Here is a 24,596-nt window from a genome sequence, read left to right as displayed (position 1 = left end):
GATTCCTGCGCTTTTTTCCCTTTATTTCTATTCTGCAGTGTCTGAGTGGAAAGGCGCTTTTGCATGTGGTGGTTAGTATGTGAGCTGTCCGAGTCCATCTCTGAATCTTCCAGCGCAGAAACCTCATTTCCACTAACATTAGATGGCTCAGAGTCTTCATTGAGAGAAAAGAATGTATTGCCGCCTTCAGGAGTCCCTGCAAACATGTACTGTGACTGAGAAAGCCAGGGATTGACAGGTAAACTTTCATTAGCAGTCTGCTCCTGATTTCTATGTTTCCCAACCATGATATTTGCATTAAAGCACTCTAATTTCCCCTGTGAAAGCTCGCCTTGGCCTAAACTTACAGGTGTATAGGGCCCCAGTCCCGTACTTACAGTGACCGGGGGTGGAAGGCAGTCTCCGCCTGCAACCGGCACTAATGCAGCTTCAGCATTAACCTCATTGACCTCTCTGACAGCTTCGCCCTCTTTCCCAGGGCCGCAAAACATCCCTGGGATCACTCTCTGCTTGCCAGGACCATAGGCCCGCCTCCTCTTCTGGATGCTGATCGCTGGCTTTCAGTTACGCCAGGGCCGCCTCCACGCTTCCTGGTGCCACTATGGGAGTAGCGCCTCCTCCTTTATTTACGCTCAGCGCTTTGAGTTGCCAGGGGGCCGCGCTGGGTCCCTGCAGCTCCTCCTCCGATACCTGTGGCGCCGAGATCCCCATGGTTCCAGGGAGGCTTGGAAAGTTTGGGAGGCATGCTAGTACGTCGGAGCTGGTGGCCGCCGCAGCCCGCGCCACGTATAATCCGCAAAGCAGTCCGGATCAGCAGATGAGCGAGATCAGTCGTTTTCCTTTGCGTCCTTCCAAGCAGTCGTCTCAAGCAGCATGATAGATAGCGAGTGGCCATCTAGTACATTTCTAACTGATGTTTCCTCGGGAGTTCCATGGAGTCATAGATGGGTGGTGAATCGCAGAACCCCACGCAGCCGCCATCTTGCCGCATGTCACCACGCACACATGTTCATTGTGAGAAGTTGGCCTAGTATACGATGTCCACTATGTAAGTAAGCACCTTGCACCAGTCCAGACAACCCTTATGGTGATTTAAGAGGTCTCAGACAACCTTAGAAAGCTATCCAAGTGGTAGCTGTGGAGAGCAGCCTTCAGGTTTAGTCTTGAAGGAGTGTAAAGCAGCTTGTTTTACCAGAATGCAACCTTATAGTATAGATTAAATGAAAGAGAACCACACAAGGTATTTATACAAATATGTATTTATTATATAATACTACCTAGTATGTTCCAGTATCTCCCACACGGAGATATACACAACAGTATGTTCCAGTATCTCCCACACGGAGATATACACAAAGCACACAATGCTATCGCACTAATACACAGTGCACCCTGGGGGGGGGAGCAAACCATATACTAAAAAAGTGGTATAAGAACCACGACTAGAGTCAGGACAATGTCGAGAGGACGTAGAATTGCTGGGACCCCAAGGAACCACCCAAGGTGAGTAGGTAGTGACTAGTAACAACGGAGTGATTCCAAACAAATCTTAAGCCAAAAATGCGAATGAAAGCGAGAAAGAGTAAAACAATTATGTTTAAAAAAGAACTCTCACTCACCAACCTAGTTGCAATCAGAGGCTGAAACATGTAGACCACGATTCCTGTTCACTATCTACACTGTGTGGATGTCACAGGCCAATTTAAACCTTATAGGACATCCCCTACTGCTTTTAATCTTGCCTGATTGTTCCATCATAAAAATTTACGGAACAATAAAGTCAATTTTATATCACTTCTTTTTCATGGACACTCACCCTTTCACTTTAAACATCCTGCTCCGCTGTAATCGGGTGTCGAAGCACACCCGAGTTGCATTCGGTTGGTGAGTGAGGGTTCTTTTTTAAACATAATTGTTTTCCTCTATCTCGCTTTCATTCGTATTTTTGGCTTAAGATTTGTTTGGAATCACTCCTTCGTTGTTGTAACTATGACTTATTAAAGGGGACTGGGAGTAGTTCCACTCTACCCTTTCTCTTTTTGTGTTTAATTGAGTAGATAGGACCCCACTGAGAGTGTATACAGTGGGAGTACACAATTGCATGCTCCGTACAACTCGATGTGCAAGTCTCGGTTTGGTTTTTAAAGATTAAGGACCCTTCCCAGTGGACCCTGAAGAAACCCTGTGGAATAGAGATGGTTGGAGAGCCACCACACCTGTGGGTACCGTGGTACCCAAGTTACCTATCCCAGGGAAGCCGGGTGCATAGGTGTGAAGTGTTGTCAGAAACCGCAGTCGAACCCAATGGAGAACTTCAGGAAAGTGCTGCTGCTGGAAGAGGAAATAGTGTCTGTGGGAATCCAAACGTGGATTCTTGGTGAAGAGTACCTGAAAGCAGAGGGGACAGAGTCTGGGTCACTGGAGAGTGACCAGGGGCTCGGTAGACGAATGCCCATCGATGTCGAGTGCTTCAGGATAGATGTCGATGACCTTGACTCTGCAGTTGTGGGGACCAGGCGACGCTGAGGATGACCAAGAGCCGGATACGAGCTGTCCTACGAAAGATGTCGAGTGCTGAGGGGTCGGTGTCCGGCGGGAGCACCAACAAGCCTTTCAAAAGCAATCCACGCAGGAGGTCAAGAAGTTGCAGGAAGAGGGCCATAAAGGTCCAGGAGACACCACAAGTAGGGGAGTCAGGACAAACCCAGAGCAATCGGGGGAACCCAAAGAAGTTGTAGTTGACCCTCCACAGCACCCACAGATTGAAGACACTGGAGTCGCAGGAGGACCTCTGGCAGCTTTACAAAACAACAGGCCATAGAGCACACAGTGCAATTTGTCATAGATCTTTGTAGGAGAAGTTGCCAGAGGTTGGAGCTACTTGGAGCCCAATACACTTGCTGCAGAATTGCCAACAAGCATTTGCACTTGCAAAAGTATGCGGTGCACAGGGGTTCGGGTATTGCAGCCCCCACAAGAGATTCTGACCTCAAACTGGGTGAGAGGACAGCTCGGACCTCGAGGGACGTAGAAACCCACCTCCTGTGTTGTTGACCCCTTCAGAGTCCGTAGGAGCTCGGGATCAGCAGACCGGTGAGCAGTGTTGCGGTGCCTGCGAATGCAGGGGAGTGACTCCTTCACTCCAAGGGAGATTATATTCAAGTACCTTGAATGCTCCACAGGCCCTACACAGATCCTGTATGGTGTATAGGAACAGATGAGGCAGCAGACTAAAAGAGAGACAAAGTCAGGCCCAAACGAAGTCCAGAGTGCCCAGACGGTCGAAGTGCAGTGGTTTCAGTTCTGAATCTTGTCCATGACAAATCTAGGGACCCACACCCACGTAAACCCTTAAGTACCCTATGGAAAGGGTTGGGAAGATTCAGGGGACCCTCCCACAGGAGGGTCTGGACAGGAGGGGGGTTACTCACATGTCCTTTGTCCAGTTTCGTGCCAGAGCAGTAGCCAACTGTGGTAAATAATTTAATTACCGGTACTTAATTTGATGCGGAAAATTAATAAGAATAGCTCAGTAAAATAAGAGGCAGAATCCGTGGTATTTAGAGATTCGGAACGGGCTTTATTCCTATACAAAGGAACACAATTCGAATTATGGGCCTTCTATTCCATCACCACGAAAGTTCAGGAAGGAAGGAACAATACATTATTGACAGGTAATCATTTTTATAGAAGAGGCATTTACAGTGAAACAGATGCAGGAGGCGTACAGTTGATAACAGAGATAAAGACATACATGCGTAACTAAAATGGGTGTAACTGGGCGTAACTAAAGAACGTCATTAGGTATGAGGTCACAAATGGGTGGTTCCATGAAAGAATTTCGCAATGTCAGCAAAAATCCTTGGCAGAGATGCGCGCGCAGCAGCATGACGTGTGATTTGACGTGCAACTAGGGGGAGAATGGGACTTGACATTTAGCTCTACATGTGGAGACAGAAGTCTGGGGTTATGTCAACCTAATCCCAAATCATATCTAATATCCTATGTTTAAAGAACTGTGTTATCCAAAAAGAGAGGTCTCTTAGGATAGAATCTTATTCTATACTGACTATACTGACTGTTAGTGCGTGTACAAGCGTCTAAGTGTCTACACTAGATGCGAGGGGGTAGGAATATTCCATGGTAACAGGGTTTATGAATTACTTGCATGAGGACAGCGAGGCCTGGTCAAGATGGTAGTGCTGCCTCGGTTGTTGTACTACTTCGCCAATCTGCCGCTGTACCTGCCGGCATCTTTCTTCGCAGGCCTCATGCGCTCCCTCCGGGATTTCGTCTGGGGAGCGGCACGCCATAGGGTTGCGTTGCCCAAGCTATGCCTTCCCGTTGGCCAGGGCGGGCTCGCAATGCCCTGTCTTGAACACTACTATTTGGCGGCGCAGTTGCAATGGATAGCCCGGTGGCTGGCGGACAGATGTCGGGAGGATACTGCAACAGCGGAGAGTCCTCCGATGGCGGTGGCGGAGCTTCTGCGGATCTTTCACCCGACGACGGGGGCTTCCCGGCCAGCACCGGCGCTGCTGGCGGTGGCGTGCAAATGCTACCGCAGAAGCCTCCGGCTCACCAGTACCAGGACCCCTTATGCCCCGGCTATGCCCCTGGAGGGTTCCCCTTGCGGCCGGGACACACTTGGGGCCGCGGAGCTGAGGGACTGGCATGCGGTGGATATCCACACATTGGAGGATCTCTACCGTGAGGGGGAATTGTTGTCATTCGCGACCCTTGCGGAGGAGACGGGACTGGCACAGGGCCAGTTCCTCCGCCATCGGGCCCTGGTAGAGACGCTCACGGGGCACTGGGGAGACCTACGGGAAGAGCCGGAACAACACTTGGTGATGCAGTACCTCCATGTCTTGGGCCGCGGGGGACACCTGATCAGGTGGTTTGCTGCGGCACTGCGCGCGCATGCTGTGCTGGGTCTGGGTGCACTACGCGAGAAATGGGAGGGAGACCTCGCCCGCCCCATGACAGACAAGGAATGGGACAGGGTGTTGCAGGGGCCGAGGAGGGTACCTCGAAATATGAGATTTCGTCAAATACAATTCTTCGTCTTGCATAGGGCCTACCTAACGCCTGCCGCCATTAATAGGTATTTCCACCGTGTGGATGCCAGCTGCCCCCGTTGTGCGGAAGCTGATGCTGATCTGCTTCACATGCTGTGGGGCTGCCCGGAACTGAGTACATACTGGCAGGCGATACACGGGATACTCCGTCGGTGTACGGGACGGGAGATCCCTCCTGAGTGGCCTACTTACCTGTTGCACCTCTTTCATAGGTCACCCCCGGTCAAGGTAGCATCTCGTTTTATAGACCTGGGGGTCATAGTGGCAAAGCGACTCATCACTAAACGCTGGAAAGCAGACGCTGCGCCACACGTACGGGCGTGGCGCGGCTCTTTTCTAGTCTGGGCCAAGGCGGAGGAGGTGGCACTTCGGAGAGAGGAGACGCTGGGTCTCCGGATGACACCGATCGCATCCCAATGGGGAGAGATGCTGCAGGTCCTGCTACAATCTGATGGGGTGACTCTGGCTGGGGTCGAGGGTGAGCTGCAGGAACCGGGTTAGCTGCGGGGAGGTGGTCCGATCTGACGGGGTGCCGCAGCGCTGGGGCTGATTTGCTTGGATTCTGGCATTCCTGCGCGTCGCAGCCCGGATGTTCCTACACATGACGTTCCTGGGGTGGGAGCCGGGGGGGGGACTCGACGGGAGGGGGGGTTTGAGGGAGAAGGACGCCTGGAATTGAGACAGGAGAGCTGCTGTTAGATGTTGTTTTCGTTGTTCTGTGGCAAGCAGGCCAGTTCCCCAGTTGCAGTATGGGTGCGCAAGGCTGTTTGATTATTGATCTGGGGGTACACTGGGCAGCACGCGTCTATAGTGAATAAGGCGGTGACTTGCTACTCTCAACTGACACAGTGACTGCAACAACACGCGTGATGGTAGTGGTCATTACAGACTCACGGGTCACAACTTTAGCCCATACTGATTGCTCCTCAATTGGCGTAAAGTGTTATGCTTATATGTGGCATACTACGAGTCCTTACTGTGTATCAGCTGTAATTATGCTTTTTGCCATTCTGCACTGCATTGTATAATCTTCTTGCTGCAAACTTTAAAATTCAATAAACAGATTTCTAAATAATGAGGACAGCGAGGCCTGGCCCCTTTGCACGGTAGCTGGAGGAATGTTTACCTAAACTGCTAGACAGGAATGCATCGGATGAGGGGCGGAGGAGATAATCTTGAAGGTGAAATACAGTTTTCTGGCAGGCTACGGGCTGGATCAGGCACCGTTAGCCGCGCAGGGAGTAAGACAAAGTTCATGGTCACAGATGCAGGCTCAGACTGGAGCTTTCAGAGGCAGAAGGCAGGAAAAGGCTTGGTGGCAGAATCAGGGCCTACTCGCCTGGACTGTAAAATGGGATAAATGAACCATATAAAGCCGGTGGCCTTTCATACTTAGGAATAGAATATCCGGCCCATTCATGGCGGATCTGAAAGAGGACATGTTGACGGTGGACGCACATGTGTTTGCGTCTTCATAACTGGAACTGGAGGGAACATACATGTACTTGTGACTTATACATGAAACCGTTGGGGTCCAAGATAGGGGACATAACCGACCATAAAAATCCATATTTCCACATTCCCTCCTTGTCCCCTACTGGCCCTTAGGAGATATCAATCTTCATCAATCCATCGATCTGTTCATATAACATCATTTGTTCTTCTTTCTTCTTCCGGGATCTCGAACGAAAACTTGGATGTGGGATACACGAGGTGGCACACAGACCACAAATCGCTGGCCCACATTGTAGACATAAGCAGCAACTGAATAGTATGAGAAAGCCAATACCTAGGAAGGAGAGCATTCTCCATCCCCAGGCTGACAACACGCCCCGGAACCAACTGGACCAAGTCCAGGTGCCTGGACTCTGGTGTATCTGGCTTACAATCTTATGAAGGCGGGTTATGGCTTGATATACTGACGGTGAATTTTCTGGTATGAAAATGCAACAACTTGATCCGATGACCCTACAAGCTCCGCCCCTATCGGCCAGGATGACGTCAAGGACAAGACGATTTTGAAGCACAACAATCCGCATAGCAGACTGCTCTTCTGTTAAATTGCCTAAGACGGAAATAGTTTCGTTCACTACTGCTTCAAGGGTTCTGGTTAATCTACGTATTAGCTTACTATTAGTGACTGTACCTATATAAGGAAAGAAACCTTTATTGAAATCTGTGTATTTTTCCCATGCTGTTTCAGTGTAATCGACGATTGGGAGATCTCTCTGCTGTCTATTGTGTACTAAATGAGTATTTCTATGATAATCAGGAGGAGCTAGGAAAACAGGTGGTAGAAGGAATGCTATGTAACAGGTACCATCCCAATCTAAAGGTAGGCGTATATATGCGGTCTGGCCACATATAAAGTAGGAATGACGAGAAGCTCTAAATGTAGACTTGCCTTGATCACTGAATTGTATTACAGTGGTGCATTTACTATGGCCCATGTGTATGGAACCATTCTTTCTTATACATAGTTCCCCTTTTACTGGGAATACTGACATGGCGGGCAAGATTGGTGTAACTTCAGATTCAACGTTCAGGATCATGAGGTTAAGTGTAAAATTACCTAATCCATATACTTCATTTTCTAGATCAGTTCCTGTTCTTTTGGGGAGTCCCTCCTTGTTAGGGTAGCAGACTTTAAGCAAAACTAAGTTCAGGTTTCCCCATACCCAGTTGTCTTGATAAACTGCGGAATTCGAATCTAGGGAATTAATCAGACTAAACCATGCTCCACAGGAGCCATTGTGTGTGAACGGATAGGGAAAGAGGGGCAAAACTCCCTTATAGTTCTGATAGGGAGGGAGTCTGCCACATATCCAACAATTTGTGGCATTGCTGGTTTGATGGGAATGATGTAGCATACTAATGAAAGTGTTATTGCGCAGCGCAAATCTATAGGACAACTCATGCGGGGGTAATTCACTAAAAGAATGTTCAGCAGTAACATTGTAAACATGTTTAGAAATAGGATAATATATGTGCAACAATATACTTGCAGCGATTATTAAAAGACTTAAGAAAAACAAGATTAATAACGTCACTGTGCAATGACTACACAGTGATTTACAGTACGCATGCTTTTTCAACTGCATCTTTCGGTTTCTTTCTCTATTCAGGTCTAGGGGATACATGTCAGAGACAAATTCGACCGATTCACCTTGGAGAGGACTTAAACAATCAAATTGTCTGACTTATTAGACCGTAATTTTAGTTTGTATAGTTCCTTATCGTTTTGTTCAACCAAAGGAAGCTTTGAGTCAATCGGTGAAGACACGCGAGGTGTAACGTTTACATCAGACGGTAGTCCATGAAATTTCTTGATATGACTTGAATGTAACCATCCTTTGCGACCTTCGATCTTCACGGCTGTCCTCGTGGTGAGTAGTACAAGTTGAGGCGATTTCCACCTAGGATCCAGCTGAGTCTTCCGGTCAAAATTTCGCACTAACACCAGGTCCCCGGGAACTACGTCATGGGGTTTCACCTCGGTGTTGTCGGGAAAGGCTGCAGCTACCTGTGAACGACAAGATTGTAGTGCAGACATCAAGGAAGCCAGGTAATCTGTCAGCATATTACAGTCAACATCAGTTATTTTGCGTGGTATAGGCGTCCCCCACATATTTGGTGGTCTGCCAAAGATCACCTCATAAGGGGATAGCCCTGTTCGAGAGTGCGCTACCATTCTCATGTAAAAGAGTGCAACTGGTAAGGCTACTACCCAATCGACACCTTTCTCTCTACATATTTTGGACAATCTAATTTTCAGAGTTTGATTATGTCGTTCCACGAGACCTGCTGCCTCGGGGTGTCGGACACAGTGAAATCTCCATTGATAGCCTAACAAAAGTGAAACGTGTTTCATTAGTTCGGATGAGAACGGCTGGCCGTTATCTGAGTAGACAACACGTGGTAAACCGTACCGTGGGAAGAATTCTCGAACTAACTGTTTGGCAGTAGTCGGGGCAGTGTAATCTGAAACCGGGTATGCTTCTGTCCAACGGGAAAGAGCACAGACAACTACGAGAACATATTTGAATCCTCGACATCGTTCCATCTGGATATAATCCATCTGGAGGACTTCAAAAGGGTGATCAGGAGGCTGAAATCCACCCTGTTCCACGGGAATGCTTTTACCTGGGTTAAACTGACAACAGATCATACAGGTACGAACTTTTTGTTTAGCTGCTGCTCGTAAATGTTTGTTGAACCAAATGTGTTGAATGCTGTCTAGCATAGCTTTTTCTCCTAGGTGCGCTGGACTATGTATTGTATTAATGATAACTTGAACCATAGAGTCAGGAAGGAACCATACAGATTTTTCCTTCGTCATCCATCCTTGATTCGTTTGGATCCCTCCTAATTCAGTCCATTTCTTTATTTCATCTGGTGTAGCATGCGTCTGTATGTCAATTACGTCAAGAGCGGGATCCTTAACCGTCATGCAATGTGTTGGTGTCAGAACTATTGTCTTTGTCATGTCAGATGTGTGAGTTTGAGCAGTCTGTTTAGCTGTTCTGTCAGCTAGATCATTGCCTTGGGAAATGATATCAGTAACTTTCGTATGAGCTTTACATTTCATAATTGAGATTGCAGTGGGTAGATGTATTGCATCTAATAAGGCATGAATGAGGGGTCCGTGCTGAATGTGGGCACCGTGAGAAGTTAAATAACCTCTCTCTCGCCACAGTACGCCGAAGTCATGGACGACTCCGAATGCATAACGTGAATCGGTGTATATGTTGACTTTCTTATTTGTGGCTTGAATACAGGCTTGTTTCAGAGCGATGAGCTCTGCTGCTTGAGCTGACAAGGTATTTATGCAATATGTTTCAATGACTTCAGTGTCTGTTGTGACTGCATACGCGGCCACTAGCTCTCCTGTACTTGTTCTCATACATGAACCATCTACATACAACGTCTGGTCTGGATTTGACAATGGGACGTCTGTCAAATCTTGTCTGGGTTTCGTCGTGATAGTAATAACTTCAATACAATCATGTGCTAGTGGGTCTGTTCCGTTTACTGGCAAAAGTGTGGCAGGATTCAATGTACTACAACGTCTGATTTCTATGTGTGGCTGAAACAATGTCAATTCGTAACCGGTAAGTCTTGCTATAGTCAAGTGTTGTGTTTGCGTTCGGTTCACAAGAACCTCTACTGCGTGTGGTACTTGTACTGTCAATGGATGTCCTAACACTATGGCATCGCTTTGTCTGATTGCTAAAGCTGTCGCTGCCACTGATTTCAGGCACGCAGGCAGAGCCTGAGCTACGGGATCTAATGTACTAGAAAAATAAGCACATGGTTTGTGTGATCCTGCTTGTTCCTGTGTGAGTACTGACAAGGCAGTACCTTCGCGTTCTGTAACAAAGAGCGTAAAATGTTTATTGTAACATGGTGTTGCTAAAACAGGTGCTTGACATAAAGCTTTCTTTAGGCTTTCAAAAGCTTGTGTATGTTCCTGAGTCCAAGGGAGGACAGTCGATGTGGCCGCCTCCTGTGTTGTCAACTGAATGAGTGGTTTTGCTAGAAATGCATACTGAGGGATCCACTGCCTACAATATGAAGTGAGGCCTATAAAAGCCCGTACCTCCTTTTGTGTCTTGGGTATTGGCATGTTAGCAATTAACTGGATGCGATCTGACGTAAGCTGCTTTCCCTCCTTGGACAGCGAGTGCCCAAGGTAAACAACTCGCTGGACACAGAATTGCAGCTTAGAAGGGGACACCTTGTGCCCCTTTTCGGCCAAAAAATTGTAAAACCGTCAGTGAGGCTTTTTCACATTCAGGTTCGCTTCTAGCGGTGATCAGCAGATCATCGACATATTGAAGCAGGGCAGTGTTTACTGGCATGTGGATACTGTCAAGTTCTCGTTTCAGTGCTTGGCTATAGATGCTGGGGCTTTCTGTGAATCCTTGAGGTGCGCGTGTGAATTTAAAGCTTCGTCCATTTAAACTAAATCCGAACAAGTATTGGCTTTCCGGATCTATTGGGACGCTGAAAAAGGCATTCTTGAGATCAATTACAGTAAAGAATGTTGCTTCGGAATCAATGGCTGTCAGTAATGAAGAAATGTCTGGAACTACGGGATATTGTGGTACAATACATTTATTTAATTCGCGCAGATCAATAACCAATCGATATACTGGCGGGGCTTTTGGATCAGTTCGTTTAAGAATCGGAATTATCGGGGAATTACATACATTGGAGTCGGTTTCCACAACCACTCCTTGGGTAATAAGCTCGTCAATGATTTGCAGTAAAGCCACTACAGCATCTGGGGGTAACTTGTATTGTCGCATTCGTGGTAGTACCACTCCTGTCTTTAGTGTGACTCGATATGGTGTAATGTTCATGCAACCAACATCTGTAGGGCCTTGTGCCCATAAATGTGTGGGTAAAGTCTGCAGTCGGTGATCCATGTCTCGGGACACATAGTGCCCTTTGAAATCACGTAAAAACAATCTTACTCCTTCCGGAGAACAACATATTATAGCTCCTAGAGCTTTCAATGTTTTTATACCTAACAGGTTTTCTGGACATGATTTAGTAAGCAATAAATCTGTAGTTCGTGTCAAGGGACCAATCGTAAGTGGAAGAGGCTGTGATACTTCGTTAATGATAGGTTTTCCTGAAAAACCAAGGGAAATATTCTGTGAGCCTGAGAGGGGTGCCCCTGGAACTTCACTACGTTTTATTGTTGTTCGGCTTGCCCCTGTATCAAGTAAAAATTTTCTATCTTGGCCTAATAGTTCACTGTGTACATAAGGTCCTTCTTGATCTACAGGGACCTCGATAAGGGGTAAGCCAACTTCCCTCTCTAGGCTGTTTCATGAGTATCGTTGATAATCAGGGTAGTCATACTGTGCGGTCTGGTACATCTGTCGTGTCGTTGTTGGTGTGGCAGCAATAGGCTGCGGTGGTGGAGCTGGCATAGACTGTTGCGGAGCTGGCATGGACTGTGCATGCTGCGGGGCTCCTTGTTGGTTCTGATCCTGTCTAAGTGGCCGTGGTCTTTCTTTTGTAATACCTATGGCGATATTATGTTTTAAGACTGGACAATCGTGTATATAATGACCTGGCTGTTTGCAATAGTTGCACGTCCCTTTTACAGACCCTGCTGAATCACTGGACTGTGTCATACCCTTTTTATGACCGTCAGCTGGAACTGTCTGGGAAACTAGCATTTTCATTTTCGTGTCTTTCATGCGTCTTTGTTCATGTTCTTGTTCCTCTCTAATTCTATTATGATGGTACTGTAGCATTTGTAACATTTGTGACGGAGTGTTACCTTGCCAGGTACTCTCGAATTTTAATACTCTATTCTTAACTTGGGGCAAGGAATTTTCAACTAATTTTGTCACAAACAGATGTGGATACGATTCGCTACTTGCTTTTATTCCACTATTTATACCAAAACATTTTTCGAATCGGGCATAGAAATCACTAGTGTCTTCATCTTGCTTTTGTTTACAGGCTGAGATTGCACCCCAGTCTTCCTTTTTCGTAGTTAATAAACGTGGCAGTACCTGTACTAATAAACCTGGTAGTATTTTGGTCTTTTCCCCAAGCCCTAAACCTGGACCTCGAGCTGCTTCTTCGTTTTCTAATGCTGTCCAATCTATCTTTTGGTCTCCCACCTCCCAATCCTTTTCTTTGAGTTTTTCGTAAATGCCCGCAGGCATTAATACCTTTAATATTTTCATAATGTCGGGATAGGTATACTCTCCCATGAGCAACATGTCTTTAATTTCACGGTGGAAACCCGCTGGGTCTTTGTCATGATTGGGTACCACTTTCTTCATTTCTAATAGTTCTATTTTAGATATGGGTGTGTATACAAACACACGTTTAAACTGATTGTCATCACCTTTTATCGGATGCACTTCGCGTAAGGGATTCTGTCTATCCATATAATACGTCGTTCTTTCCTTGATGGGCAGTGAGACATTTTCGGGGCATACAAAAAGAATGTAATGCTTTCTGTATTCTAGTATTTCTCTAATTAACTCAGTACCTGAACCTCTCCATTTATTCGTGAGTAATTCAGTCAATATATCAGGTAAGGGACTAGGATCGGAGTGTTGGCTTTTATATAATATAAGGAGTTGTTGAATCATGTAGATACCAGCTAAACGCTGTTCATCTGGGGTGAGGTTCAAAAACGTGTGCGCTAGTGTATCATCACTATATTTTCCGGGACTGTCAACCCAGTGAACGGCTGACCTGGCTAATTCTTGTTCGTCCATAGAATCGAGTATATGATAACCCCTTCGTTCTCGGAGTAATTTGTCAGCGGCTTGGAACGAATGTTCGGGGGACCTTATATTTATTATAGGGGTTTGGAAATTTCTGTTATTATCTGGACGTATCAGACGTATCGGATCAGTAAAGCCTCTAGTATTATTACAAGATCTTCCTCTACCTACATAGGCCATGGTTTCTAACTGTCCTGTGGGCAGTTCTAATTCTTCCTCCTCCTCGTTTTGTTCAGGCTGGTCTACCGCCAATCTTTCTTCGTGTATTCGTTCTACTTCTTTGCGGATCTTTCGGCACATAGCTACTATACTTAATAATCTATCATGTCTCCCCTCTGATATATTCCGACTCCATGTGGTAAGAATTCGCATTTCTTCCGGATTTACCCCTGGTCTGTCTTGATTTCTGATCACACAATTTATGAGGAAACGTAACAGTTCCCCCTGTATCTCCACTTTCTGGTACTCCATGGCTCTATTAATACTTTCAGAATCTCGCCCTGACTGGACAAAGTGATATATATTTTCTAAATGTGTAGTCATTCCTGGTAGCCTCCCTAAATATATTGCAGCTCGTCGGATACGTAATGATGCCAGCAGCATTTCGTCCTCTTTGCCGGGCACAGGGTCATATCTACAATCTACTAGAAGTTCCTTAAGCATGTCGGGAGTTACTAGTTTGGGCGTACGTTGGTGGGCTAATTCTTGAAAGGAAAGTTTATTTACTCTGGGTGGCGTGGAAAAAATGTTTGTCGTACCTCCTGTAGCACCGCCTGGGGTGCTGGATGTGAAAGGATTCGTTGAACGTGATATAGCAACCATAGGTGTGGGTACAGCTGTAGAAACAGATGTGCTTGCCGGAACTTGTGTCGGAGTTTGTTGTTACGGAGGTACAGACGGAGGGTCTTGGCGTTGAACCCCCTCGGCAGGCGGTCTATGTGGTGCAGTATTAGCATACTCGGGAGCTGCGTCGTCTAAATAAGAGGAAAGGAAAACATCTTCTGCGGTTCTGGGATGCCCTTTGGGATGTGCTTTTATCGGAAACAATGGAGGTGGCAAGTCTTTTGGTATTTCCGGAGTAGCCTTAGGTAACCCTTCGGCCAGAAGAGGATACATACCATTCATAAGGGCATTTCTTTGTCTGTCTACTTGTTCTGCTTTTGCTCGGGTACCTTCTTCAATTAATAAATTTTCTCTGACTTTATTTGAATTCTCCTTACTTTTCTCTTCCTGTCTGAGTGCTTTTTCTGTACGTCTATACGATTCTTTACGCCATAATTCAATGGCATCTTTCTGTGATTGTCTAGCTTTCTTTTTCCATAATTCTTCCTCTACTTTCATGATGCAATCTGCATCCCAGGTCCCAGCTGCGGGCCACCTCTGACTTTCTGGTAATTCCTTGGTGTAGTCTACCCATAAATCAAGAAATAATATGGCGTCTAGGCCATGTTTATGATACATGAAGTACCCTGGAGTGTCCCTAGGAGGAATGGGAACAGCTTCTTCGAGTACCCCTTTTCTAGTTTTGATCTGTCTTAATTTCGAAAAGAGCGGCATATTGAGAACTGATCTGAGACCTAATTTTGAACACGTTTAATACAACAAAACACAATAATGAACAGTCATTCACACCACAATATGCAGAACGTATTTAAAACATTTAACATTTAATATTTAATGAACAACAATGATGGCCATTTAGGGAACTAGTCACTAAGCATAATACTCGGCACTTAACTAGGTAATTCTGAATTATATACTAGACATACTAGATATACTGCTAAACAGTACAGATACACTGCTGAAACAGTGCAGACCGGATTTGTGTACCCAAACCCGTCTTGACCGGCACAACCTATGTGCACGTCAGAACGCCTCCCCGGCAATGGTACTCACCGGGTAGCTCGGAACGGAAGGCCTCGGAACTGAACTGAACTGGACTTGGACCGGACTGGACTCGAAACTTCGGAACCTGGTGGGCCTCTGTATACCTCGGATCTTGCTCTCTCAGCTAGGCTCTGGTCGGGATACTTCGCACTTCTCACCGCCTCGTCTGGGTGTTGATCGCAGCCTCAGTTACCCCCGCTCGGCAGGAGGGAGATACAGGAAATCCTGTGGGTACGCGTTGTTGTCCGTCCAGCTGTGGCAGGAGACCGGGCCTGCAACGCACCTCCGGCGCGTGAGATGAGAAAGTGTCCCTATTCGGGTGCCAATTTATGTGGTAAATAATTTAATTACCGGTACTTAATTTGATGCGGAAAATTAATAAGAATAGCTCAGTAAAATAAGAGGCAGAATCCGTGGTATTTAGAGATTCGGAACGGGCTTTATTCCTATACAAAGGAACACAATTCGAATTATGGGCCTTCTATTCCATCACCACGAAAGTTCAGGAAGGAAGGAACAATACATTATTGACAGGTAATCATTTTTATAGAAGAGGCATTTACAGTGAAACAGATGCAGGAGGCGTACAGTTGATAACAGAGATAAAGACATACATGCGTAACTAAAATGGGTGTAACTGGGCGTAACTAAAGAACGTCATTAGGTATGAGGTCACAAATGGGTGGTTCCATGAAAGAATTTCGCAATGTCAGCAAAAATCCTTGGCAGAGATGCGCGCGCAGCAGCATGACGTGTGATTTGACGTGCAACTAGGGGGAGAATGGGACTTGACATTTAGCTCTACATGTGGAGACAGAAGTCTGGGGTTATGTCAACCTAATCCCAAATCATATCTAATATCCTATGTTTAAAGAACTGTGTTATCCAAAAAGAGAGGTCTCTTAGGATAGAATCTTATTCTATACTGACTATACTGACTGTTAGTGCGTGTACAAGCGTCTAAGTGTCTACACTAGATGCGAGGGGGTAGGAATATTCCATGGTAACAGGGTTTATGAATTACTTGCATGAGGACAGCGAGGCCTGGCCCCTTTGCACGGTAGCTGGAGGAATGTTTACCTAAACTGCTAGACAGGAATGCATCGGATGAGGGGCGGAGGAGATAATCTTGAAGGTGAAATACAGTTTTCTGGCAGGCTACGGGCTGGATCAGGCACCGTTAGCCGCGCAGGGAGTAAGACAAAGTTCATGGTCACAGATGCAGGCTCAGACTGGAGCTTTCAGAGGCAGAAGGCAGGAAAAGGCTTGGTGGCAGAATCAGGGCCTACTCGCCTGGACTGTAAAATGGGATAAATGAACCATATAAAGCCGGTGGCCTTTCATACTTAGGAATAGAATATCCGGCCCATTCATGGCGGATCTGAAAGAGGACATGTTGACGGTGGACGCACATGTGTTTGCGTCTTCATAACTGGAACTGGAGGGAACATACATGTACTTGTGACTTATACATGAAACCGTTGGGGTCCAAGATAGGGGACATAACCGACCATAAAAATCCATATTTCCACACAACAGCTCCCAGGACTGGTGTGAACTGGACTATGCACAGGGACACCAAATGTGCCCCTCATGCAGGTTTTCAGGCGTTGGCAAGTGCACCCACCCAGCCCTAATACACTAAATCCTGTCTGGGAGTTGGTCACACCTCCCTGTGACAGGATGCCTATTGTTCTGCCTTCCCCTGCTTGAGCATGGCTCAGCAGCAGGAGGGCAGAAATGTGTCTCTGGTTGGCAGCAACCATTTTGTGCTGTCCGGGACTAGAAGGCTGGTACCGGGAACAACGAGAGCCTAACAGAGGGCTGTCCCGGTGGGTGTAATCATACCTTACACACTGTTTACCAGTGTGGGTGTATGATTCTAACATGTTTGACATCAAACACGATAGAGTTTGTTGCAGCCGTTTTCCAGATGGTCATCGCGCTGTCACGTAATGCCCCTCTATATTAGTATATGGCTGCTTCACTGACAACCCAGGAGAATGGACTCCGTATCTGCAGGGACACCCTATCACTTAGAACCAAGCACCCTCAGGATTGTAAAAGCCTTCTAGATGGGTGACTTATAGGTTTTACGTGCAGTGACCCTTAGATATAGTAAACCTATAGTAAGTGGTGCATGCACCAATTTACACAGGCTGCAATGGCAGGCTGTAGGTTCATTTTGAATGGTCTCTCATGGGATAATACATTCTGCAGTCCAAGGGAGACCTCTGGGGTACCTATGCCCTGGGTACATGGCTACCATATACTAGGGACTGACAAGGGTATCCCAGTATCTAATCTGGGGTGTACTTAAGTACATAGCTTAACAGTTTAGGGAGAAAGCAAATAGACTGGGGTCCTGATTAGCAGGATCCCAGTCAGACTAGTTAAAAACAGCATTATATCCAGCAAAAAATGGGGGGGGGGGGTTAACCATAAAAAACAGATTCAACTTTGCTACATTTTTTTTTTTTAAAGAGTTTTATATAGCGAGAACTAGACCCAAAGATATCAGGTATCAGAGTGCTTTACATAGTACCAGTTTTGTTACACAAGGACACATTCATTTTTGTTATGCATGGGGAGATTAAGTGTTTTGCCCAGAATCACAGGATGTTGAGCGTCGTTACCAAGATACTTACCCGGTTCCACAGCTTCGACCGCTCTAGCCGTAAGGCTACATCCTCCCACCTCATAGACCACACTCTCACTGACACACATGGCAGCCCTGTCACAGTGCCCTTAGTTAAAGTATTCTGTTTAAACCATAGTATCTGGCTGAAAGGCTATTAGATTTAAATTCAACAAAGCTGGGTTTGGGGGTGTCTGGCAATACTGCACGAGTGACTTTACTTTCAGTAGCTCACAATTATTTTCACTGATTAAAAGTAGCTCTCATTACAGAAAAGGTTGGCGACCCCGATCTACACCCTTTCTGCTACAAACCTGTAATTCCCAATTTATGAGATCCTAAAAGGTTTTTAGGCCTCGCCTAGCGTTGCAGCACACATGAACTGCTCGCTGGGGTAAAGTATTTTGTGTAGAGAGACTTCTTTTATCACCCATGCTTTCAATAGGGCAATGTTGATATTTATGTAAAACGTTCTGTTGTGATTGGTGTGCAGCGGGTTTTTGTTACCGCTCTCTATTTTTTTTTTACATGCCCTTGGGACAGCGAGTCTACAGCGTGTCTTGCTCACGCTGCCTGCATGCGCCTGTCGGCTCTCTGATTCGTTGGCAACTACCAAATAAGCACTGTGATTGTTGGATCTTGTCAACCAATCAGCGCGCCTACCGGTGTGTGCAGGCAGTGTGAGCAAGATACGCTGTAGACTCGCTGTCCCAAGGGCGTGTTGATGTTCAGCCAGTCGGCTCTCTGATTCGTTGGCAACTACCAAATAAGCACTGCGATTGGTGGACCCTGTCAACCAATCAGAGAGCCTACTGGCGCGTGCAGGCAGCATTAGCAAGACACGCTGTAGACTCGTCCCAAGGGCGTGGCGATGTTCAGCCTTCGGTTTCACGAGCTCGATTGCCCAGTCACGGCACGCACGAGACAGTTTTCATCACAGATCGTACGAGACACAGGCCCCGCTTGAGAGACTCATCGCCAGACCGCCGAAACTGCCTGCTGCCCCCTGCAAAGCGTCACTCGGCGATGCGCGAGGCCCCACTCTCCCTCATGTGCTCCACAGAGAAGCCCAAAACATGTATGAGCCATAGAGAGGCGCAGGGATAGTGCGAAAGCCCTACTAAGGTCCCAGGCACAGCGCTGGCACCGACCCCCCCCTCCGCCGCCTCCAGAACCCGCCATGGACCAGTACGTGGCGGTGGAGCGGGAGCAGCGTGTCCCGGGGGTGAACGATTTTTAAATGAAGTAGAGAAAAAAAACATACCGAGTCAACCTGGTTTCTGCGTTACTAAAGTGGCGAACAAAACACAAGCCATAAATAATGCTGTGTGTGTTGTATCGAAAGCAGAATGCATGCTTGCCTCGACTATATATTTCATAGGAACTTTTTCCACTTCATTTTTGTAGTTCAGGAAAAGAGCTGTATTGATTTTTGTCTGTGGTTCTCTTTATATTCTCTGAAGTATAACATTTTAAACCTCCCTTCCTTTGTCACATTGTCCCCAAGCTACCTAACTTTGGCTGTTTTAACAAGCATAGACAAGTTTGGCTTTTTATAGAGTACAGCATTAGAGTGTAAGCGTGTGGCTGGCTGGTGTTTTAATGGTAACATTTTGTGGGACAAGATGATTAGAGTACCAGCAGTGAGCGTGACAATCAAGAGGGTGTTGCTGCTTACCTTTTAATTTCTCCTTTCACAAACTCTTTTGCTCAGTGTGTATAGGTGTATGTGGGGCACCTGTGGCACTAAAGGCTGGGGAGGGGCTTGCACATTCCTCTCCCCTTTAACAATAATACGGCACCAGAGGATGGGGTCCTGGGGACCTGGAAAGGCTCGATGAGGGGTCTACATGCCTCCCTCCCCAATAATTATTAAACAAGCATTTGCAATGCCATAGGTCTCGCATTTACGCGAGTGTAAGCTATTGGCATTATAAATGACAATGCCTTTTATTTATGTTTTAAAAACAAAAATAAAAGGCATTGTTATTTGCAATGTCAATAGCTCAAACTCGCGTAAATGCGAGACCTATAGCATTGCAAATGCTTGTTTGCTATGTCCTGCACTGCTTCGAATGTGAAAAAACAAAACCTACGAGTCTCTGACCAATACGTCAACATTTCAGAACAGGAATTTGGCAGATTTTGGAAAACAAAATCAGGGGCATGTATTTTCTCCACTCAACTTCTATTGTAACAAGGGGGAACTTTCGGAGCGTGACAGCTAAAATAAAGCAATTTTGGCTTAGAAAATCGTCGGTCTCACGCCCGATTCTGGTCGGTTAGCATGTATGCGGACCTCAACGTGCTGTTAATTAAAATATTCAGGAGTGAGCGAAAATGTCACACGACGTGGGCCCCAGCAGGCAGATGAGACAGCCTGCATATAAACCTCGGTGGCAAGACCGGCGTGGGGTAAGGCCACTGTACAGCAGCACACTTCAAGAATCAGGAAAGGCTCTGCCGCCACAGTATCAACGCCCTCCCCTTCTGCTTCTGAAGAGCAGTAAGAGCACAGGACCGAACACCTAAAACCGAGCAGTGCGCCCTCTAACAGAAAACGGGCACCGCTCCCGCAGTGTGACCGGTCCGCCACACGTAACGTCTGACGTCAGACGCCTCACCTCTCGCGGCATAGCAAATGAGCTCGCCCTCGAGACAGACGAGGGCACTGGGGAGCTGGATGCGTCAGAGCGCGCGCGGCAATCAAGCGAGAGGCGGTTCGTGAGCAGAAACCGGCAGGTAGGGTCTCCGAGCTCCAGCCGCCGCTGTGCGCATGCGCCGCGGCCTGTCACAGGGCTCCTTCCTGGAGCGTAGGGCGTCTTGATCTTGTTAGGAGGAACAGCCTCGTGTCTGACGGAGGGGCAGCCTGAGCGCTGACAGGGAGTGGGGTCTGACGAACTTGTGTGTTTACACGCTGAGAGAAGTGTCAGCCTGCTGCTGCCGTCGCCTCACAGAGGAGGCATCCGGCACCTGTTGAGGTGAAGGCGTGGACACACACAGCTTTCATGTGAGAGTCCTAGTCCCCCACGTTTCATCACCAAACACTATTAAAAGATAGCTTGCGTACTGTATCTTTCTAAATTGCCAGAGACTCTTTCTACACACAGCAACCAGAGGCTCGATTATTCTCAAAGTAGTGGTGGTATATTTTATCGCGGTGTCTAAAAATATCACTTTAGAGCTAAACCTACCTCTTAGGTGGCCCTAAATGTGCCATATACGTATTAGTTTGACTAACTGAATCATGTCATTAAAGGCAGTCACCTGATTTGTGACTAAATTAAACCAGTCATGGTTTTTATTACCACATTAGTTTGATAAACAGTTAAGAGAGCTCGATGGGTTGCTGCTACTGAGTTCAATGTGCACCCTGTAAGATGCAAGTTGTACTACTGCCTGGCTGGCTTCTGTTTTCTTCATTCGGAGTTATTTTTTCATTTTTTTTTGCATCTTTTATATAGCGCGAACTCGACCCGAAGGTGTTGGAGCGCTGTACATGAGCACCGTATTTACATTACATATTCAGGCAAAATTCAAAGCGCTGCAAAACTGTAACGGTGCATATACGTAATCCATGTTTGTAATATTTATAGAGGGAGAGATCAGTGTTATTTAATATAAATATTTCCATATACTTTTTTTAAACCAAATAAATATTTTTTTTTACTGCTTACCTTCAAAGCTTCCCAACACACATAATTGGGTAAGTGCAAATCCTGTTTGCTTCTGCAAAGTTTCCCTCTATACCAGTGGCCCAAACTTTTGACTTGAGTGGACCCGCACTTCATCATTACTGGATCAAGGGGACTCCCACTGAGTCTTTCATGGAAGCCAGGAACACTGTCTTAAACAATTTTAATGATTTGAACCCCAAAACAGAACACAAAAACATAGAAACAAGCATTTGTCAAACAAACTCAGATTGAAAGATGAATTTTATTTAATTCACAGATATAAAAAATCTATATTTTTGTTTAAATGGGATGGTTGGAGCATTTCTAAGTTCAATTGCGGCCACCCGTAGTCCATACTATATTCATTTTGATGCATTTGCACTGCTCCCTCAAATCAATCTGAGGATTTTTACTTTCCAATTTCAAATTCTTTTCAAATTTACAGAACATTTACATTTTTTCAACTTACATTTTGCTTCTTATTCATATACACTTTATTAATCTATTAAAATTATTTAATTTTCTAAGCATTTGCAGACCCCGTGAGTAGGGGTTGTTGATCTCCAGAAGTCTCCGGATCTCAGGTTAACAACTGCTGCTTTATGTTGTTCCTAAATCTTATTTGTATTTAGGTGCTAAATACAAATAATGTATTTTTATCAGATCGTCGTAATTTTTTTCATTTGACTTCTGTATGTATAACCAGCCTCATAATTGTGCTATATACCTCATCTGACAGTTCAAGTGTACGTACGTATTGTTTGTTCATCTCAAAGACTTGTAATTTATACAGTCTATTTCACATTTCAGAAACTTTAAATTTTAACATTTAATTAATGCGACATTTGAGTAGCCAAATTCCTGTTCAAGCCAAGATAAGTTTTTTTTTTTTATCCAACTTATTTATTATTTGGGGCATTGATCTGCCCCCATCCCTCTATGTACCTATTTTCCTCATACCCCATCTAAAGAATGTCATTAAGTGCCACAACTCTCACTCAAGCCAGAGAGTAGCCACCAGTTGCAGCCGATGGCAATAAGGTAACCTCATCACCAAGTGCCTTCGGCCTCCCTCTTTCTGGCAGCAGTCATTTTGGAGTACAAAGCTAGGAGTAGGTTTTCATACTTGCCAACATATGTGAATATCTGAGAAAGAATTGGAGAAAAGAAATCGGGGCACTTTTGACCTCCATATTAAACAGCAGAATGGTAAGAAGTACCCCACAACCGCTTATAAAAATCATGTTCATCCCACCTGAAACAGAAGTTTTGGTATATTTATGGGTCATGCCAGCTGACTCTATGTATGAAAGGCAGAGGGTGCAGACTGCTGCAATAGCAAAAGAACTTGTGAGGTGAAAGCTCTTTGGATCAGAATTGCAATTTTGTCTCAATTAATGATTTTTATCCATACTTACTGTTTGATCACCAGTCCAGATTTTTAGTTCAATTCATTACTCTGTAAATTATATTTACAGATTCATCCGAATTATTTAAGGTGCATTTTTTGTTTATCATGCTCCATTTTATGGTTGCACCAATGGTTTTTTATTTGGATGATTCAAATGTATGTTAAAGGCAGCAACGTCTCCCAAATCTTCCCAGTTTTAAATCCTCTTCCAGGGGAAAGAACGTTTGATACCACTGACTGAAAAGTGAACCAGTCCCAGCACAACAAGGTTTGACCTTGCCAGAGAGCAACACTTGACTGTTGCTTGTTGGGGTTCCTGGGGCATTCCCTCCTAAAACACATGGGTTCTCTGCTCATCCCCTCCATTCTTTGTGTTAGAAAAAAAACTTTCTACCTGAAATCTAGAAGAGGAAAGGTGCAGTTTCCTCTCCAAATGTTAGTTGGGCTGCAGTTAGTTGTTTATTTGCAAAGTAACAGGGAGTCACAAATACAAGACTACGCGCCTCCCACCTTCTGCCTCACCCTAGACAGCTTTGCAGCAGTGTTCGCGCCAGCAGCATTGTTCTCACAAATAAAGCGCTCAATGAGATGATATTTAAAGCCCAATAAGAAGATATTTAAAGCCCAACAAGAATGTGGTGTTGCGTGCAGTAGGAATGTTTACCTTGAAGAATTCTAACTGCAAGCATCATAGCTGCCAAGGTTTCAGATTGCTTATGTCTGACATTTTCATAATTTCTTTGGTAGAAACAAGATGCCATTTGAGGGTGACATTAAGTTGTACAGCCATGCAATGATCTCTTTCTCAAAGATATGTCCATTGTACCAGAGCCAGAATCGATGTACGAATGTTCTGCAGTACAGTCAAAATAACATTTTACCAGGTAGAGCACTCGCCGTACATTGCAAAAAGGCCAAGTTTTTGGGGACTTTTTTCAGTAATTTGACATCACCACTCTTCTGCGCCATAATCCTGGAATTGTTGGCTCCGCCCATGTAGTCTTTTCATATGCAGTTGAGGACCTGCGATTGGCTAAATAAAAAAGGTAACTACTCCCTGGGGAAAATAGCATTCTCCTATGGTGTAGGGTGACTGAACCAGTTTTGTGTTTAGGCTGTCTCTTGTTTCTTTCTTATGTGGTATGTGGGTAATGCACTGCATGGCTTAATCATCATTCTGCCTCCCAAAACATCTACAGCGTTTAGGGCTCTGGATCTATAAACAGAACGCTGCTTCAACATTTTATTTTAATTATGTACCTTCTGTGGCCTGATGACAATGCGTGCCATGTACAGTCTGTGGAGTGGTGCTATATAAACTAGGTCGAATGCGGTTCACCATTCACTCCATTAGTTGCCATGGAAACATGTGAACCAGTTCAGTTAAACTTTTCTGTCTGAAGTGGAATAGTTTAAATTTTCAAGTTGGTTCAGAGATTCTTGCCCCGCATCGCAATCCAATCAATGTAACCTGAAACACTATTCATATTGTAATTAAAAGTGCCCCGTCACATGACGGAGCGGTGATGTATAAACTGGGTCCAATGGGGTTCACCAGTCGCTCTATTCGTTGGCATGGAAACATGTGAACCAGTTCAGTTACATTTCTCTGTCAGGAGTGGAATAGTTTTTAAA

At 45.6% G+C, this 24,596-nt stretch overlaps 1 protein-coding gene across 1 annotated transcript in view; it reads left to right on the top strand.

Moving 5' to 3' along the window:
- The first annotated feature begins 20,490 nt into the window (after positions 1–20,490).
- The window catches only part of LOC146801653 (beta-1,4-galactosyltransferase 3-like), a 745,947-nt gene continuing 741,841 nt past the window's right edge, over positions 20,491–24,596 (top strand). Inside the window, exon 1 of the mRNA XM_085621135.1 lies at positions 20,491–20,615. The gene's annotated coding sequence lies outside the window, so the exon portion shown is untranslated. The remainder of the gene's footprint in view (positions 20,616–24,596) is intronic.

This window comes from Triturus cristatus, chromosome 8 (genome assembly GCF_964204655.1).
Source record: "Triturus cristatus chromosome 8, aTriCri1.1, whole genome shotgun sequence".
Taxonomy (NCBI): Eukaryota; Metazoa; Chordata; class Amphibia; order Caudata; family Salamandridae; genus Triturus; species Triturus cristatus.
Note: the sequence above shows the minus strand (reverse complement) of the source record. Positions and strands in the feature narration are given on the sequence as shown.